General features: G+C 42.4%; 1 protein-coding gene across 2 annotated transcripts in view; it reads left to right on the top strand.

The window, feature by feature from the left end:
- Positions 1 to 3,629: 3,629 nt before the first annotated feature.
- LOC120908753 (tensin-4-like) overlaps positions 3,630 to 16,791 on the top strand; it is a 64,593-nt gene continuing 51,431 nt past the window's right edge. The window contains exons 1-2 of one of the 2 annotated variants that reach the window (XM_040320084.1): positions 3,630 to 3,885; positions 6,963 to 7,454. The gene's annotated coding sequence lies outside the window, so the exon portion shown is untranslated. Of the gene's footprint in view, positions 3,886 to 6,959; positions 7,455 to 16,791 lie in introns of both variants that reach the window. The other variant, XM_040320083.1, reaches the window with a different exon arrangement.

Here is a 16,791-nt window from a genome sequence, read left to right as displayed (position 1 = left end):
TTGTCTAAGAAAAGTAAAAAATACATTTTTATTTGAAAAAGTCATAATAATGTAATATTTATATTAACTCTGGCAAAGTCATGGTGGGCCGCATTATAAGCTCTTGAGGGCCGCATGCGTCCCGCGGGCCGTAGTTTGGAGACCCTTGATCTAAATGCTTGTTCATGTCGGTACTGTAAATCAAAGGTAAAAATACTTCTTGAAATATGATTTGAATTATTATTACTTAAATTGTATCCTACACTGTCAGATGAAAGAATTATCTAAGATAGATTTAAGTTAGATGAAATATGGGATACGTGTTTGAAATTACTCACTCAAAGTACTTTTTTACCTACGTTCATATCAGTAACATTATCGGAATTTCGTCAAAAGTCGGCCCCGTACCCGTAACGACTGCACCACACCATGTAATCGAATGTTAATTATTATTATAATGATTATAAAATATAGTTTTAAGTTGTTTCCTTATGATTTGCAATAGCCGTAGTGAGTCTAGGCCAGCCTTTTTCTTTTTCTTATTTTTCTATTAATCGTAGCGTCCTATGCGGACATGCCGGCATGTACAGGCTTTCGAGAGATCTATTTAGAACCACCTATCAGAATAGGCAGTACTTGCTACGAAGGAACGGTCTAGGGTCTAGACTTGAACCCACAACGGGCATGTTATTAAGTCGTGGGTAAGCGTCGTGCAAGCTGACGACTGTACCATGGGACCGCTTCCTAAGCATGCCATAGTCACTACTAATGGGCTTGGCTATACAATAACAGCCAGTCCTGCTAATATGATACAAGATCCATACGGGGTTTGAACCCATGATGAACATCTTGTTAGGTCGTACGACGTGACGCTGAGTGTTTTGTTCACCTTATTTAATGTGGAAATAGCTAAACAGCAACAATGTATCATTTCAAACAAAACAACAATCAAACATTCAACACTAATCCATGTTTATTTCTGCATAATTTGCCCTCCTGTATGGTAACCACCTGGTACGACCTTGTTTATTCAGCTAGCCTTTTGGCATTGGCAAGCACCGTTTGTCTACCTTGAATGCCACATTCCTGTACGATGCTAATCACGCTACGAAAGAGAGAAAAAAAACTTGCATACATTACCCGCTGTCATACGGCAATATCAAAAAGCTTTTAAAATATTTGAAGAAGGGCGTGTGGCTGCTGCCACATTCCACCGCTGTACGAAACCTGCTGACCCGGTGACGCAGTAACGGTCCGGGGCGACTGATTGAGGTGAGTCGAGACAGATTGACGGTATTTGAAGTCTGATTGCCGACATGAGGTCAAACAGCAGAACGAGGTGGGCCGTTTGATCGCTACTTTTATTTTAAAAAAATCACACATTATCTTATCGAAATAATTAATATAAAAAATTACACAAAACAAAATTAACAGAAAAACTAAGAAACAAACTCCACTATCCAGTATCGCCACCAACTGGTCGTGCACTGTAGATGCTTAAACGGTAGAATTAGTGTAGGTATCATAGCAACCGGCCATGCTCTGCCCCTGCCAGACAGCGCGAAGGTGGTACGAACGTTGCTCAGACTTAAAGCAGCGAATGTGAATGAAAGATCACCGAATTAAAGTATGAGCAGATCTTGGTGAGAGATTTAAGCGGGCGAAGGCAAACCAAGACCTCACAGATGATAAAGATGCAGAAAAGAGAGAAGCGGCTACAGAATGAAGGAGTGGGTAAAAATAAGAAACAGTGCTGCTGGCAGACACAGGACTAAGAGGCAAGAAGGAAACCAGGTGGCAGGTGGAGTAATAGAGAAGGTGAAGGAATTTGGAAAACATAAAACCTATCGTCGTGTGGTGAGATTTTTGTTTTCTTGCCTTCTTTTTACCTCATAAAATCATCCAGACCATCCAAACATTGTGGGAATTAAGATTCAAATCCACCTAGAGGGTTCTCTGTTTCGGTGAGTTTGCTACCAGTCTAGTGTTGAGTACATTTGAAATAAGTTGATTTTAATATTTCTACGTCAATGTTCAAAGATCGGTTTCGTCAGCGTTTAAATTCTGGCAGTAAGAATATGTATTAGTTCAGCTGTTCGTGTAGACCTGCGGAGGTCCGACAATGTATCATAATAATGTAAATTAAATAATAAAAACAATATACCATTCAAGATTTCTTTAACATTACAAAAAAATATAATGACATGTCAATGATTGGGCAAAGGTGTAAGAAGATTTTCCTCTCCTGTCTTGCTCGATGGTGACAATTACAGCATGTTTTGAAACTATTTAACAGTATTTAGGGACAAACTCACCAAGCAAGGGAAAATAGGGAGTCGCTGTGTAAAGTGAAGGGTCTGCACACATACCCACGTACTGTTTCAATTTCGAGACGTAGGTTAGTTTCGATGAAGCAAGGAAAAAAAGGCCACCGATGCAAAACTATGCAAAGATGGGGATGAAATCAACCCGCTCCAACCAACCAGCAGGCAGCAAAGGGGCAAGAATGACACAAGAATTCCCCCATTTTTTCCGAAACGGAACGGAAAGGAAAACGAATGCTGGAAGAACGGAAGAGACGAGAAAACGGATCTCCACCATACCCGCCGGAGGGGGAGTTGAGGCCTCCACACCACACAGAGCACCGGTGGCCGGGTGAACCAGGGATGGGAGTGGGAAGGGGAGAGTGGAAGAAAATGACTCGTCAAGGTGAAACGAGTTCAGGTGAAATGGGGCTTCCTTTTTGGCTGGGGGTGAATGAGCGGAAATCGCTCCAGAACAGTGTGTGTGTGCGAGGAGAGAGAGAAAAAAAGAGAGAAGCTTGAGAAAATGGGAAAGAGCACCACAGGCACCACGGGGCCCGAGCAACATGACCGTAAGCGGGGTAGCACTCAGCACACGGGCTGTGTGCCCCGGGAACGGGTTAAAGAGCAACGGATGATGATGAAAATTTAAAACAGAATGAGAGAGAAAGGAAACATGAAAACGGGCCCTAAATACTGCACAACACAGCAGGGCCGAACGGTGGACGAGGCCTTTTGCTGCACGGTCCCCTATGGGCCATGGTCGCTTGATGTAGTTGTAAAGGGTGTACTCGATCAGGACGGTTGCACACTGGGCACTCTGGTCGAGTTCTATGGCAAAGCTCATGAGAGGATTACTGCTGTGGATTTTAAGCTGTTTTAATTTGCTTTCATAATGAGTATAATTTCATGAACTATAAATTTTGACTTTCTTTTTTAAAAATCTTTTATAATAACTACTGGAACGGTTTTGTTGATTATTTTGAAGTTTAATTACTAATTGCAGACCCGAAAAAGCAGTTAAATTAAATTGCAATCTTATCACGAATGAAATTAATGTCTACAATAACTATTCAGGTCTTTTGCATGGAATGCTTTATATTTAAATAAAATTATTTATCTATTTTAAGCTCTCAAAAGTTACATTTCACACATTTTATGTTTTTCGTTTTCAAAGCGTTCGCCATGCGCGGCACTCTTCGCGCCCATTTCGCTTGACGCTCGAGCGATGCACCGAGCGATGCACGGTCTCCGATTGAAGCGGACCGGTCTGCAGACCTGCCCCGCGGGGGCAACCGGACCCGGCATCTGGACGCGTTTAAATGCGGCATTATTTGACGGAAAGCTCTCGCGCGGAACGGTAACGTTGGCTGGTAGCGCGTGTCTCTTGAGCGGATCGACCGGTTTGTTGTGTATGCGCGCGCGCGTCCGCTTTCGTCGTCCACGGTTACCGTGGTGGAAATTGTTGATGGTACCAATGTGATGTTACATTCTTAACGCTGCACGTTCGTGTAACCCCTGAGCTGTTGTGTGATAATTGTGCGCTTAATTGTTGGTGTGTTTGTGTTTGTGTGAGAAGGAAAAGAATCTACACTACCATCAGGTGAAATAATTAAAGCAGATAAAAGTGAAGTGATCATACGAAATCAAAGGGAAAGATTGCAAGTGACTTGCTGTTGAGTATTAATTAACAAAAAAAGATTGCACAGAAATGATTAGAGGGCCCGTCAATGTAACGCCATGTGCGCGATCTTTCATCCCAATGATCAGGTGTTGTTGATTGCTCACTGAGTTGAGTTTATTAGATGAGAGAGAGCGAGAGCGCAAGGAGCGGCGAGCGAGCGCTTGTCTTGATTCAAACGCACAAAGAGTGATTGCGATAAAACGTGCGTGAGTAATGTTAGATCTAACGATCGTGAAACCGATCTTGCCACGAATCATAGCACCATGTACGATTGATTGCTGATTGGCAATGCTTTATCGCTTGCGGTGATGTTCTAGTTTAGGTTTGCTTGCACTGTAGTAGCAATATTTCTTTCCAGTTGCTCGTTTGTTGGTACGATTAATGCAATTAGTTAAGGGAGCGGGCCATGCTTGTTTGCTTGTTTGGAACATCCAGCTCATGTGTCGTGAATCGTTGCAGACTTCCCGTCTAGCAGTGGAAGACACAGAATGACGTTTCTTGGCCATCGGTCTTGGTGTCATGTCACAATGCTCCAAATCCTTGCACGGGGTTAGACGAAGGTCAGGGCAATAGGATCCTTACGGCGGCACTAACTAAAGGCACTGGCAGCGGTTGCCTAGGTTGAGTGAACTCTTGAGCAGAGTGAGAGGGAGACCTGATAGGAGCTTCCATAAAACCAAACAAGTGAAGCTAGAATTATATTAATGCTGGAATAGCCATTTTGCAGTAAATGTAATGTTGTCTTGTTACTGGAATAAATTACTTAATGCGGTCAATATTTTCCGGTGGAGTGCATCGTTTCCGACATAATTTTCAATAGCAATGCAGTTTTCATATTTTTACGAGCAATAACCGCCATTTCCGAGCACCGATTGCTCGTTCCTCCGCTGCATTTGTGTTTGCGGCAGGTTTTGGGCTGTTAGCGTTTCATTGAAAGCTCTCAAATCTGCTGGTCCGAAATGGTCGGTTTTAATGGGATGATTATGACAAAACGGGTCTATAAACCGTTGCCTCCCAGCCCGCGATGATATACGGCGTAATTAAACATGCACCACGGTGTAATTGTTGGCCCGGTTGAAGCAGTTAAACTGGCAAATAAATCTGCTTCGATACCTAATTAATGCCCGCGGTAGGGAATGTCTCCCTGTCTCTCTTGGCAGAACGCAGAAAAGCTACGGATGGCCGTGGTGTGTGTGTGTGTGGGAATGTGTGTGCTTTTTAATGTTGCCTTCGCAAAAATGGCCGCCTGGCAGGCAAATCAGCTATACGGCTAAAGCATTCCCCAATTGCCATTCGGCATTCCCTTGCCGCTATATCACCGAAACCTGTTTGTGACAGATTTTATGTTTTTCGTCGTCTTCAAGCTCGTTTCTCTGACTGAGTGTGTGTGTGTGTGTGTGTGTGTGTGTTAGTTTTTTTTCTTCCTTTTTGTGCGTACAAGTATATCGATTTCAATATCTCACTGGAGCGTGGCAAAGGAACAGGGAAGCCGGTCCGGTAAGAGCGGGTGCTGGAAGGTGTCGCAAATCTCACGAGAATAAAAATCATCCCGTGAGGATTGGAAATGTGAACCGTTATAGCCCGTGCCCACGCACGCATAATCGCTTTCGCATGCAAATCGGATGGGGAGGAGGGGGAGGAAATAAATATGTTAGCCGTAAGAAATTGGCAACCGATGCGTTCGTTACGGGCAGTGGGACGGGGCGAAAGATTACCAAAATCCGTTGGGACGCAAAAGGCCTGCGAAGATTGTGATCATATTTGTTTTATCAATTTTAAATCAATTAATAATGTGAGGGAATAAGCTAAAATGGAAGTCGATTGGAATAGATTAATGCTTTATTTTTTTATGAAATGAAGAAGAAAGCTTAACAGATCAGTCTACTTCACACAGACAAAAATAATAAAAAAGTATTTTGCCTCGATTTTCAATAATAAAGTGGAACAATTTTGGCCAGAAAAGTAAAAATAGCCTGTTGAAAAACACACCGCTAGAGGGATAGACTTGTGCACACAGCAGGGACTCGATCTTGTTGAGATTTGGTCTCACACCCACAGTGACTAGCGCTACATGTGAATCGCCCCATGCAGTCTGAAGATGAGCAATCACTTCCCTTCTTTAATGTAGTTTCCGAACTAAAGTTTTTTGCTTGGGAAAGACCCTTAAAGGTAAATAAAGATGGCAAAACACTAAAAAAGATCATAAAAAATAATGTTAATTACAAGCTATTTCTCTCATTGCAAGCTTTCCCAAGCTTTTCATTGAATAACAATTTTTGGTTTAATTTTCTGATTTATTCAATACCTTTGCCTTGTGCCATAAGTCCGTCCATTACTGTTTCTTCGGGTGGGAATAATGAATAAATAGAAAAATAAATGACAAGGAATTAAAATAAAAAAACAAACCAACAGCCATTCCCACCCGAATCGAGCCAGCCCGAACAGTCCGGAGCAGTTAAGGAACCGGTATCGGAAGCGATCGAAGTACATAAATAACCACCTCCGGCCTTTCCTTTCCTCGCACGCGTTCGCGCGGAACTTTGTCATCCCTTCTTACTCCTATTCGGTTGCGGGAGGTACTGCTGGTACTGTGTCCGGACCGATCCGTTTGCGTGCATCTGCGTGCGACAAATATTCGCCCAACGGCATTCGTTGTGAGTTGCCCTTGCATTGCCGAAGGTTGCGCCAATCGGTTTGAACGAAAATTCCCCCCAGAATCGTTTGCCGTGTTCACTCGCTCACTCGCCGCGCTCATGTTCCGTTTCTCTTGCCTTCTCTATTAAATTATTTCTCCATTCTTCAAATGCGACAGACAACGATCGGACGGATCAGTTCGATCCCAGTGCGGTGTGTGTGTGTTTGTATGTGTGCGCTCGATCCTCGGCCCTTGCACGCTGCAAGCACGCTGATGTCAGCGCCTTGAAAGTAATGTTCTTGTGTGTTTTCTTTCCATTTTTTTGTGTGTGTGCACCGCCCCAATGGCCTCACGCTAGCAGCAGGTTCCAGATCGGGGATCCAGGTTTTGTGCACCCTCTAGTGCAACGGCTTAGTGTTCGTGTTGTGGTGCGCGCAATCCTAGTGTTTTCGATCGCCAAAGGTGAACCAGTGCCAGAGCTGGCAAAAAGTGTGTTGCGGCAGTGTGTGGGATTCGTTCGCGCCGTAGCGTTTGGCCGGTCGTTGGCCTGCCGGATGATAAGTGTTGTTTGTGTGCGATGTTGTGGTAGGTTTATGGAGTGTGCGTCTGTGGCTGTGTGTGTGTGAGTTGTGGCTTGTTGTTATAAATTTTACTTCAGTGTTGGCAAGGTTCCTCTAAGAAAAAGTGGAAGTGACGCAAAGGTGTAAGGAAATGTGCCCCTGGAATTGCAAAGAAATAATCAATTGAAATTACCTGCCAGTGAGAGAGTTACCGAGAAAATCGAGAAAACAAGAAAATTATATAACTATGCTTATCATATAAGCAGAGGAATCGAGCGATATTGAACTGCAAAGTAAGTATAAATTACATTCTATTTATCTCTGACTGTACATTGTCGTATTGTTAAACTGGTAATATTGGTGTTTTGTGTTTTGAAATATTCTCATTACTCTTTATTGTAACAGACAGCAGGATCTTTCATTAAGAGATGTATCCTGTGAATCTTATGTGTTGTATTATAATGTATTATAAGTTCTAAAAGTCTATGATCTGTTGTGTGGTATATTTGTGTTTGTGCGGCATATTTGTGATTAAGCAATTTATTATCCAATTTTGTGTGGTGTAACTTGGTATATTATAATTTAAGAAAAAGTAATGCAACGTAATGAAAAAAAAAATAAATACAGAGTTTTGAATAATGTAATGGATTTGGCGGAATATTACAAGCATTATGTATAGTTTTTCAATCGTATAATGGAATCAGTCAACCGAATAGTGGAATTGTGCAAGTTATCAGTGAATTTTTGTAATTTAATGGAGCAAGGAAGCTGGTGCAAGCAGCCTGATACATTTTAGTTAATTTTACTGCTTTATCAAGTTGATTTAGAAAACCATGTCAAGCATATAATTCTAAATCAATTCGCTCTTCAATTGGTTTCGTCGATTTGTGCACTCAAATTTCAACAGTTTGCTTGCAATTTTCCAATAACGGCTTGAACTGCTTTAAAATATGATTCAATCCTTTGTTAGTTGTATATGTCTTCAATTACCATGGATTACAAATAAAATAAATGAACTATAAATTAGACAATGATGGTGTTGGTGATCATTTAAAAAAAAACATCAAACACCAAAATCTCTATTTAAATTAGCTTTTGCTCGCATTTTGTCATGATTGCATAAGAATACAAAACAATTGTGCTCAACAATATTGCCTACTTTTCTCTCCCGCCCTACCCAAATAAGCATTACCGAATATAGGCCGAAATAAAATAGTTGCAAGCTCCACTGCTCCAAGTGCTTACCATATTTGATTATTGGCATTTTTATAGCAAGCATTTGTACTTCCTTTACGTAAACCTTTGCCCAACTGCGCAACTCCAGACTGCGGTGTGGAAACGAAAAACGACGATATTGTATTTCCCAACACGATGCAAAAACTGTAACAACGACTTGCCTCCGCGCTGGCACGATGTAATTATGTTCTGCAAAATATTGCCACCCAAAATCACGATCGGTTCGTGCATTTGCAAAACTACACGATTATGTCACGCTATCCCTCCTTCCAACCGGTGCAACCATTTAAGAGGCACTGCCATGCGGTAAGTACCGGTAATTACTGTTTAGAAAATTGAATTCACAGCCAATTGCTTGCGCGCTCTTTGAAAGCGGGGATGGGATTTTTCGTTTCTTTCTTTACTGGTTAGGGACCTCCCCAAAATCCTCAAGCCATTGCACTGCACGCATCATCATCATCCTCAGCAACAGCAGCAAACAACATGAAAGCGTATGCAGTGGGATGCAGAGAAGCAAATGCTTCCCCAAACAGACACAGCAAGCTTTTATTTGGATTTATTTCTTTCACGTTAGTTTGCACCACCGCGGGGGCAACCCCGCGAATTCTGCTAATTACACAACATCGTCGTGCACTGTTAGGCGATCGTCTTGAGACGGTATAATACTCCCTCTTCCCTCAACGTTTGCTTCCTTTTGCACTACAAATATGACATTCACGATTCTCGATGCTCTCAACGCGAAAGCTTAGATACTGCTGCCACCGGAGAACATGTTAACCGCCACTGATTCCTACCCTTTGCTGTGGTGCATAAACCACACGGTGCATCAATGTGACGCCCATCAGGGGGGATGGGTGAAGCTTTTAGTCCCGATCGGGTTCAGATCGCTTCGGTGCACGCTGGCAATTGGCCAAATCGAAACTGATGATGAAAAATGGGCTCGCTAAATGCATTTACTTGGGGGTTTTAATTCTTCTGCTCCATGTTAGTCATTGACCTGTTTGGATGTGTTAGTTGAAAGGTTTTGTGGGTGGTTAAATACAGTATTTTGTAGAGATTTTCGTGTACACATTTTTAATCTATCGTAAAGTATTGAAGTTAATATCTTTGATTTGTCCTTTCTGTGTGTTTTATCGTTCGTCCCTCTTAAAGTACAATAAAAACCCACAAAGTAAATACCTTTTTCATAGCTAAGAATTTGGAAAAAACGACATTTATTGAAATTTACAAAAAATGATTGAAATTTACTCTGTTTCATTCAAAAATATCTATTTTAAATCGCTTCTCAAATTTCTAAAGCCTACCAGCTCAACCAACTTCTACTAACTTATCAATCCCTAATATCCTACTACTTCTCGGAGAACGGCTTCCAACCCAGGATCTTCTTTTATTTACTGTCGAGATTGTTTTTCTGCACTTTTTTGTGCGCACATCTTCACAAGTCACCTAGGAGAAGTAGTACAGAATCTCCTGCTTGTCGTGCCCAGCACCCGACGTCATGAGCAAAGCTCATTCCGGCCTCGTAAGCTGACCATAAATCGCTAATACTTCAACAGCGAGAACAACGTGCAGCAGCAGCGGCAGCAGCAGCAGCGATTCGATGCGATTCCACTCTGCTTTTCCTTGCCGCTGTTCGAAACCGATCGATGGATCGATCGATTCAAATCGGCGGCCAGCCGCAGCTGCGTGTTGCCATCCGTTCGCGGCTCGTTTCGGGCGGTGCCTTTCTTTTAATGTTGACTTCCAATGCCGGACGGGGCTATTAAGAGATTTGCTTCATTTTTCTTCATCATTCGCGTCAGCTTAAGAGGCCCCGCTGCCTAGGTCATCGTGGTTTAAGGCTGAATTGAAAGGAAAAATCTTCTCGATTCAATCTCGACCGGCACTGTTGGCATTGAGTTGGAAGGTGTAGAATATGAGTAAGGGAAGCTTCTGTTTTCTGTTGCAAGAGTACTGAGACCGTTGAGTGTGTTTGTATAGTGTAGCGAGATCGATCTTTGATTACGTTGATCGGATGGGGCATGACATGATCGTGAAAAAGAATCTTGACGTAGTTGCTTCTTAGGTTTCTGCCCACACCATTTTTCAACAACAAAATCGTTTATTTCATAAAATTTGAAGCTATTTCGGAATCAAAATGTACTTTCTTGTCACAGTCTTACTGAAGAGTGTCGGTTAAAGTCTCAATTCTACCTCGCACCATGCTTTCAGCTTTCCACAACTGCAACACAACCCATACACAGCGCGGATAAAGATACTTCTTTTCGCCATGGGCTGGCAGACGTCGTAAAGCGTGTTGAAGAGTTCTCCTTAATAAAGTGCAAACCTCGAGTGTACCGCCACCGTGCAGGGCGTGTAGCGGCTCAGCCACATACACACCAAAGCCAGACTTGATGAGATTTGAGAGGATGGAAAATCAATTTTACAACCAACCAACGCCACGGGCACACTGGGCGGCTGGGCCTGGCTGAGCAGCTAACCGTGCTGACGGAAGCGTGTCGAAATATCGGCAAAGAGGCGGCTCCTATAATCGAAGCGCCCGAAGTAATCGCCTGCTATCTTGGAGAGGAAAAACCGGAGCATCATCATCGTACCGCGCGCCATTGCGGAGGAGGTTCGAGGGAGCGCTTCCCGAGGCATGGGAAAAAGAAATTGCCCCCGTCTGGACTGGGAAGGAATGGGCTCTCAATATCCGTACGTGTGTGTGTGTGTCTGCTTCGTTTCTTACACAGTGTTAGGCAGAGTTTTTTCTCGGAGCAGCGGGCAGAATTTTTCTTCACAAACCAGGGTGTAAAGGGCAGGTGCGTCTGCAGCTACACAGAAGCTTTTGCAACAGCCAATAGTTGATGGAGCAGGAACACAACAACAAAAAAGCCTACACCCAACGCAGAGCTGCAAGTCAGTTCGTTCTGCTAAGTTGCGAGTTGTTTCACCTTTTTTTTCGCTGCTGCTGCTGCTGCTGCCCGGAGCGTTGGACGTTTTTGAAGATCTTTTCGAAGAGTTTACTTCGTTTCTTTTTTTTTTATTTCAAACCGTTTCCACTACGATTTACAAAGCTTTGGTAGATGGTGGTGGTGATGGTTCTGGAATGGTGCTCGCAGTTTTTTTTCGCCAGTCTTCTGCTTCGTTACCACGGTGACCGTGTCCCGGTAAATGAGCTGCAATTTTTCTCCTCCGTTGGTCGGTGCCTACAGAGGCATTTTTGGCATTTTCGGTGTTCGGTGTGTGAGCGCGTATTTTCTTTTCTCCGTCCCTGCTGGCGGGGTGAAGTTTGAGTGATTAATCATCGCTCGGGTGGACGATGATCTTATTAATGTGCGCAAAGTATAGGGTGTTGGCGAGATAAGACTTTTGATTCGCCGGATGACATGAGATCATTCACAGTTAGGGTCGATGTGTGCGAGCACGTCGTTTTTTTAAGGCAGTTGCGAAGTTTGATCTTTTAGGTGCAGAGAAAGCGCCTGATAAGGCCGCCATCAGGAAATTAGGTGCGATGGTAACAAATGTTCGTTATGTTTTTTGATGGCTTTATTTTTACAGTATCATTATTCCCTAAATGCTTCAGTTACACGTGAAGTTATCAAAATATCATCATTTCGTTTTTTTTCCTGTAAATGAACCTTTAAAAAAGATGATTTTGTTTCGACTAGTAAAAGTTCAAAATTGACTCAATTCAATAATTCCAATTCCTTATCCTACGATTTGGTGCAAGCAACGAATCCTCACTAATACTACCTGTTTAAATACTACCTGCTGGAACATGATCGTAGCGCACACTTTGATACACAGTCCTTTACAAGACCACCGACGGTTGGCCGTCCCTTGCCGTCCTAGGGAATCTCCTCTTAAACGCATCACTTTTAATGCGCTGCTTGCTTTAATCGACGCGTGTAATTAACCTTCGAAAGCTCGTCCGAACCTGCCTGTTGTTGTTGATGCTGTTGTTTGGCTGATACGTACAAGGTAAACCCAAACCCTGCCTGAGGGGGTAAAAAAGGGAGAATCGGTAATGAAACACAAGCCAGAAAAACCGCACCGCAAAGCCACCTGGAATTCGATCCTTGCAATCGACCGGAATGTGTGAGTATGTGTGTGTTTGTGTGAGTACAGAAAGGTTCAGTTTAGTCTGTTTGATCGTTGTTTCGTAGAATGCTATCGGTTTTGTTGGAGGAAAAGATATTGGAATTTAAATAACTCGTCAGCTGTTACATGCATTTGGTCTCATGTATCATCACAATAATTTGTTGCAAAATTTGCAAAATGTTTTGTTGCAAAATTTATTAGTTTTTGTTGTTTTCTTACAATAAGTTTAAGCAGCATATACAAATATGTTTAATCTGTTTTAAGCTTGTACAACACATCGATCGACTTGAAACACGCGATTGTAAAACACTTACAGCCTTTAGTGAAACGATTGGCCTAAACTCCGAATGAAGCATCTTACTACGCGCCATAATTCATCTCCCAAGATCGCCAAAACGCGTTGTATGTAACGATTAATGGCTATTAACATGTAGCTAAAACGTGAGTCATCAAACCGTCGAACAGCACACCGGCCTCATGTACGACATAAAAGGTTATCCTAGTTTCGGTACGATAACTTTGAAAGAGAAGCTATTAACTAGTACATGCAGCACGTACAACATCACGATCTTACGATCAGTTTTAGCGGCAGTTGTGTACTCCATCAATGTACGTTGCAGATGATGGTGTGCCGTGTGAAATTACCGGCCTTTCGTAAATGAGTCAAGAGGGTTTGCTGTAAGCTCAATTTTATCAACTGGTTTAATCGATTTTTATCTTTCTTTTCGAGGGAAAGCGCGGGGTAAACGCTGCGATAAACAATTGATCGCGAATGAAAGCGATTGAATTGAAGCGAATGAATTAAAAAAGTTACTCCACACAAACCACTCAATACCTTCGGTAAAGGAGGATTTTTCCACAAAATGAAGCGAATGCGAGCGATGAAACACAGTACAGTGCAGTGCGGTTGTCAAACAGCTTTATCGATAGCGCACAACAATCGCTGTTGATGACGCGATTGTTTCATTCGCCGATAGGAAACGAGGATCGGGAGACAACCCCACGGGACAATAAAATCACTTACTTCCCTTGTGTCTGGGGAGTGTCTTTTGGGAAGAGATTAATTTCGAAAAGCTCATAAAGCATCGGCAAATAAACGGGAATGGAACGATAAACTTTTCCAATTCATCGCTTTGGTTTCGGGCTGCTTCAAGCTTGAGGCGTTTCGCAAGCGGCAAGCTGTGTTTGTCTTTGGCCGAAAGCGACTTTGGAGTCTTTGTCGAGTCGAGTGTGCCGAAAGCGATGGCGCTTGGACTGTATTGTGTCTTGGCAAGTAAATTTCAAACCAGTTTCATCTGTACAATGCTATCAGTTTGTGTGCTTTCCGTTCGATTGTCAATGGTACTGCAACATTGCTAATGGCTCGGTGTACAACGCCTTCTTTATAGGATGGTTTGTTCTTAGTAAATTGAAGATACAAGTTCGAAGACAGAACTTATCTCACTGTAGCACTTACTACGATTTATTTGAAGCTGGTACAATCACGGAAAGAGCTGTTAACTGAAGAACATCTTCCTTGTTCGTTATAATCCTAACGGTGGGCCAGCATTCTGTGTAGTTGTAATCCGTGCCAAAATCTTTCTCTTATTGGCATAGTATACTCTCTCTCTCTATCTTTCTCTCTCTATCTTTTTCTCTCTTACACAAACTATCACTATTCATAGTATTCTAGTATCTTAATCCGAAATGGGGTTTTGTGTTCCAAGTAATTACTGTGTGTCGTACGAAATGATGTATAAACTGTTGAAATACAAAATATTTACTTGGTAGTGCAAACCGGTACGAGAGGATTTCATCGCGTAGTGGCAGCGTTGTGTGTGTGTTTTTTTGCGATTTAATCATCATTTGGAAGAGGACCAACTGATGCTGGTAGTGTTAGTTTGGAAGTATCACCGCGATCGAAAACAGCTCGAAGCATCGAATCCTCAACACACATACACACACTGAACCAAACTTCCTGCTTGTTTGTCTTCCCCAGGCCAGGATGCTGTAAAACGGATGCAATTTGGGGTGCAGTTCGGTGCCACAGGTAAACCACAGGGCAGTCCTGTGGTGGTGACCCGAAATGTCCTCGGTCGATGTTTGCCGGTAGTAGTACCACAGGACATTCTGGTTGAAAGCTTCATTCGGAAGGAGGGAGGGGAGGGGTACAGGACACGTGGGGAGTGCACAGGTTTAATTAGCTAGCCTGGTCGCAGAATCGGGAAAGAGATGAGCTGAAATACTTGTATAAAGTCTTTGTTTTTTCTCTCTCTCCCATCTGCAGTGATCAACTTTCACTCGCGGCAAGTAAAATAGAACCAACCGGCCAAATGTAACTGGTACTTGGAGAATGGTTTTGTTTTCTGCAATCCCCTACGGACGCTGTTGTCTGCTCTTTTCTGGTCCCACTCTCTACCATCTTAACGTTTTCCATAGCCTGGTGGAATGAATGTGGCATACCGGCGGGTATGTATGGTTTTGTTTTCATTTCGCATTCTCCGTGGTTGATGAAAATTTCCAATCAGGTCGTAATTGGCTGCAGGCTTATTTCCATCGCCATCGTGTACCGCCCATGTCCCTGTCCCTGCGGCTGCGATGTAATGTGTAGAACGACAATGGAATGAAAACTACAATCAGAAAGCTCTCACTGCTGTTTGTTTAAGACAATAATGAGAGCACGGGCATGAAAGCCTTTTTACTGCTGTTTGCTTCCTACTTTTCACAGCAAAATAACGGTTACGAATGGTGTGGTTTTCATTTTCCATTAAATGTAGCGTCTGACAATGGATGGTTGCAAAATTTGTGTAATGTGAGATGGAGTTGAAACAAAAGAATATTTGTGTTTTTCTGGCACATTTTGTGTAGGTGAATAAACAATGTGTTTAAAGACCTTTAAAAAACTTTGTGGAAATTTAGATGTTTGAAAAAAAAAATACCAGTAGTTTGCAGTAAAATACTTGTAAATTATTCATATTGAAGAGATATAAAATGTATGGAATATGACGGAACCGTCCAAATACTCATCTCAAAGAAACTATTCATTTTGACAAAGATTACATCTTAGAAATATTTAACTGTATTTTTTTACGATCAGGTAAAATTCCACTGTGATTTGATCGATGATTTTCGTTTGCATTTTTGTCTGCAAGCCAATCTGACATCATCATTGACATCATTCATCTGGCATTTGCGGCGAATGAGGATGGTCAGGCAATAAAGCAGCGGGATGATTCATCGTTCATCTCTTTTGCAACATTAATCGACCAACCGTGTGGTGAAAGCTGTACGTTTGAAGGTTTATACAGTATTTATAGGTTTTTCGAGATGTTTTGTGTTCTATCTTAAATAAAGATGAAATAAGTTAACATCTTCTTTTGTGTGGGACGTGGCAATACATGAACATAACAAATACATGTGCGATATCTGTGCTAAAGAATATGTAATGAGCATTGAATGATTGAAACGTTTTGCGATTGAAGCATAACAAAATGCTCACAAAAGTCATCCCGCTGAATGAGTGTACTCCTTGAAATGCTTCAGAAAGCTTATTTCCCGACGGTTAAGTATCACGCGACCTGCGAATAATAGAACGAGTGCTAGCGAGGAATGGAAAACAAATCAGCTCTGTGATGGAGTGGATGCCAAATTTTACCCCAAAAACACACAATCACGATCCTTACAAGCGGGGGCTGGAGAAAAAAATGGGAATCGTTTTGCACCCTTCCTTCCCTCACCCCAGTTTGGTGGCTTTTTGGCTCTCATGAACCTACCGTGACTGATTGGATTCCGAGCAACCAGTTGCTCGGGAGATAGATTAACGTGAAAGAGCATAGCAACCGACCCGGGTACGAGAACACAAGGCTCCATGGTTTCCTGCGCAAAGTAAGGCGAGCACATTTATGAATGGCAGTGATGATAAAGTGTGTTTACTTGTGCATACTTTCGGGCGCGTTGAAGGAACTTGGTTTATTTTTATACGCTCTTGTTCATGTGCATCTGTTTTGGGATTTTTTTTTTGTTGGGGGAGCTGTAAAAATATGTAAGAAAAGGAAAAAAGAGAGACATATTGTACAACCACAATAAAAAAAATCAAAAATCATCACTGGCCCCAAAATAGTTAACCTTGCAAAGGATGAAAGCTTAAATTTACCACCGGCAAGGGACTGGCGACAAGCGATGGATAAATGTTCCGCTTTTTTGAGGTAAAGTGAGTACGACATAATGGGGGCTCATGTGTGACTGGGTGGTGCACCCGACCGCTTATCATGGGCATGAATATGAATGAGGGTAAATACACTTTAGAGTTGTGTGAATTTGATGATGGCTCAG

The sequence above is a fragment of the Anopheles arabiensis genome, chromosome 2 (genome assembly GCF_016920715.1).
Source record: "Anopheles arabiensis isolate DONGOLA chromosome 2, AaraD3, whole genome shotgun sequence".
In the NCBI taxonomy this organism is placed as follows: Eukaryota; Metazoa; Arthropoda; class Insecta; order Diptera; family Culicidae; genus Anopheles; species Anopheles arabiensis.
The sequence above is the reverse complement of the archived record's forward strand: the minus strand, read 5'-3'. Positions and strand labels throughout refer to the sequence as shown.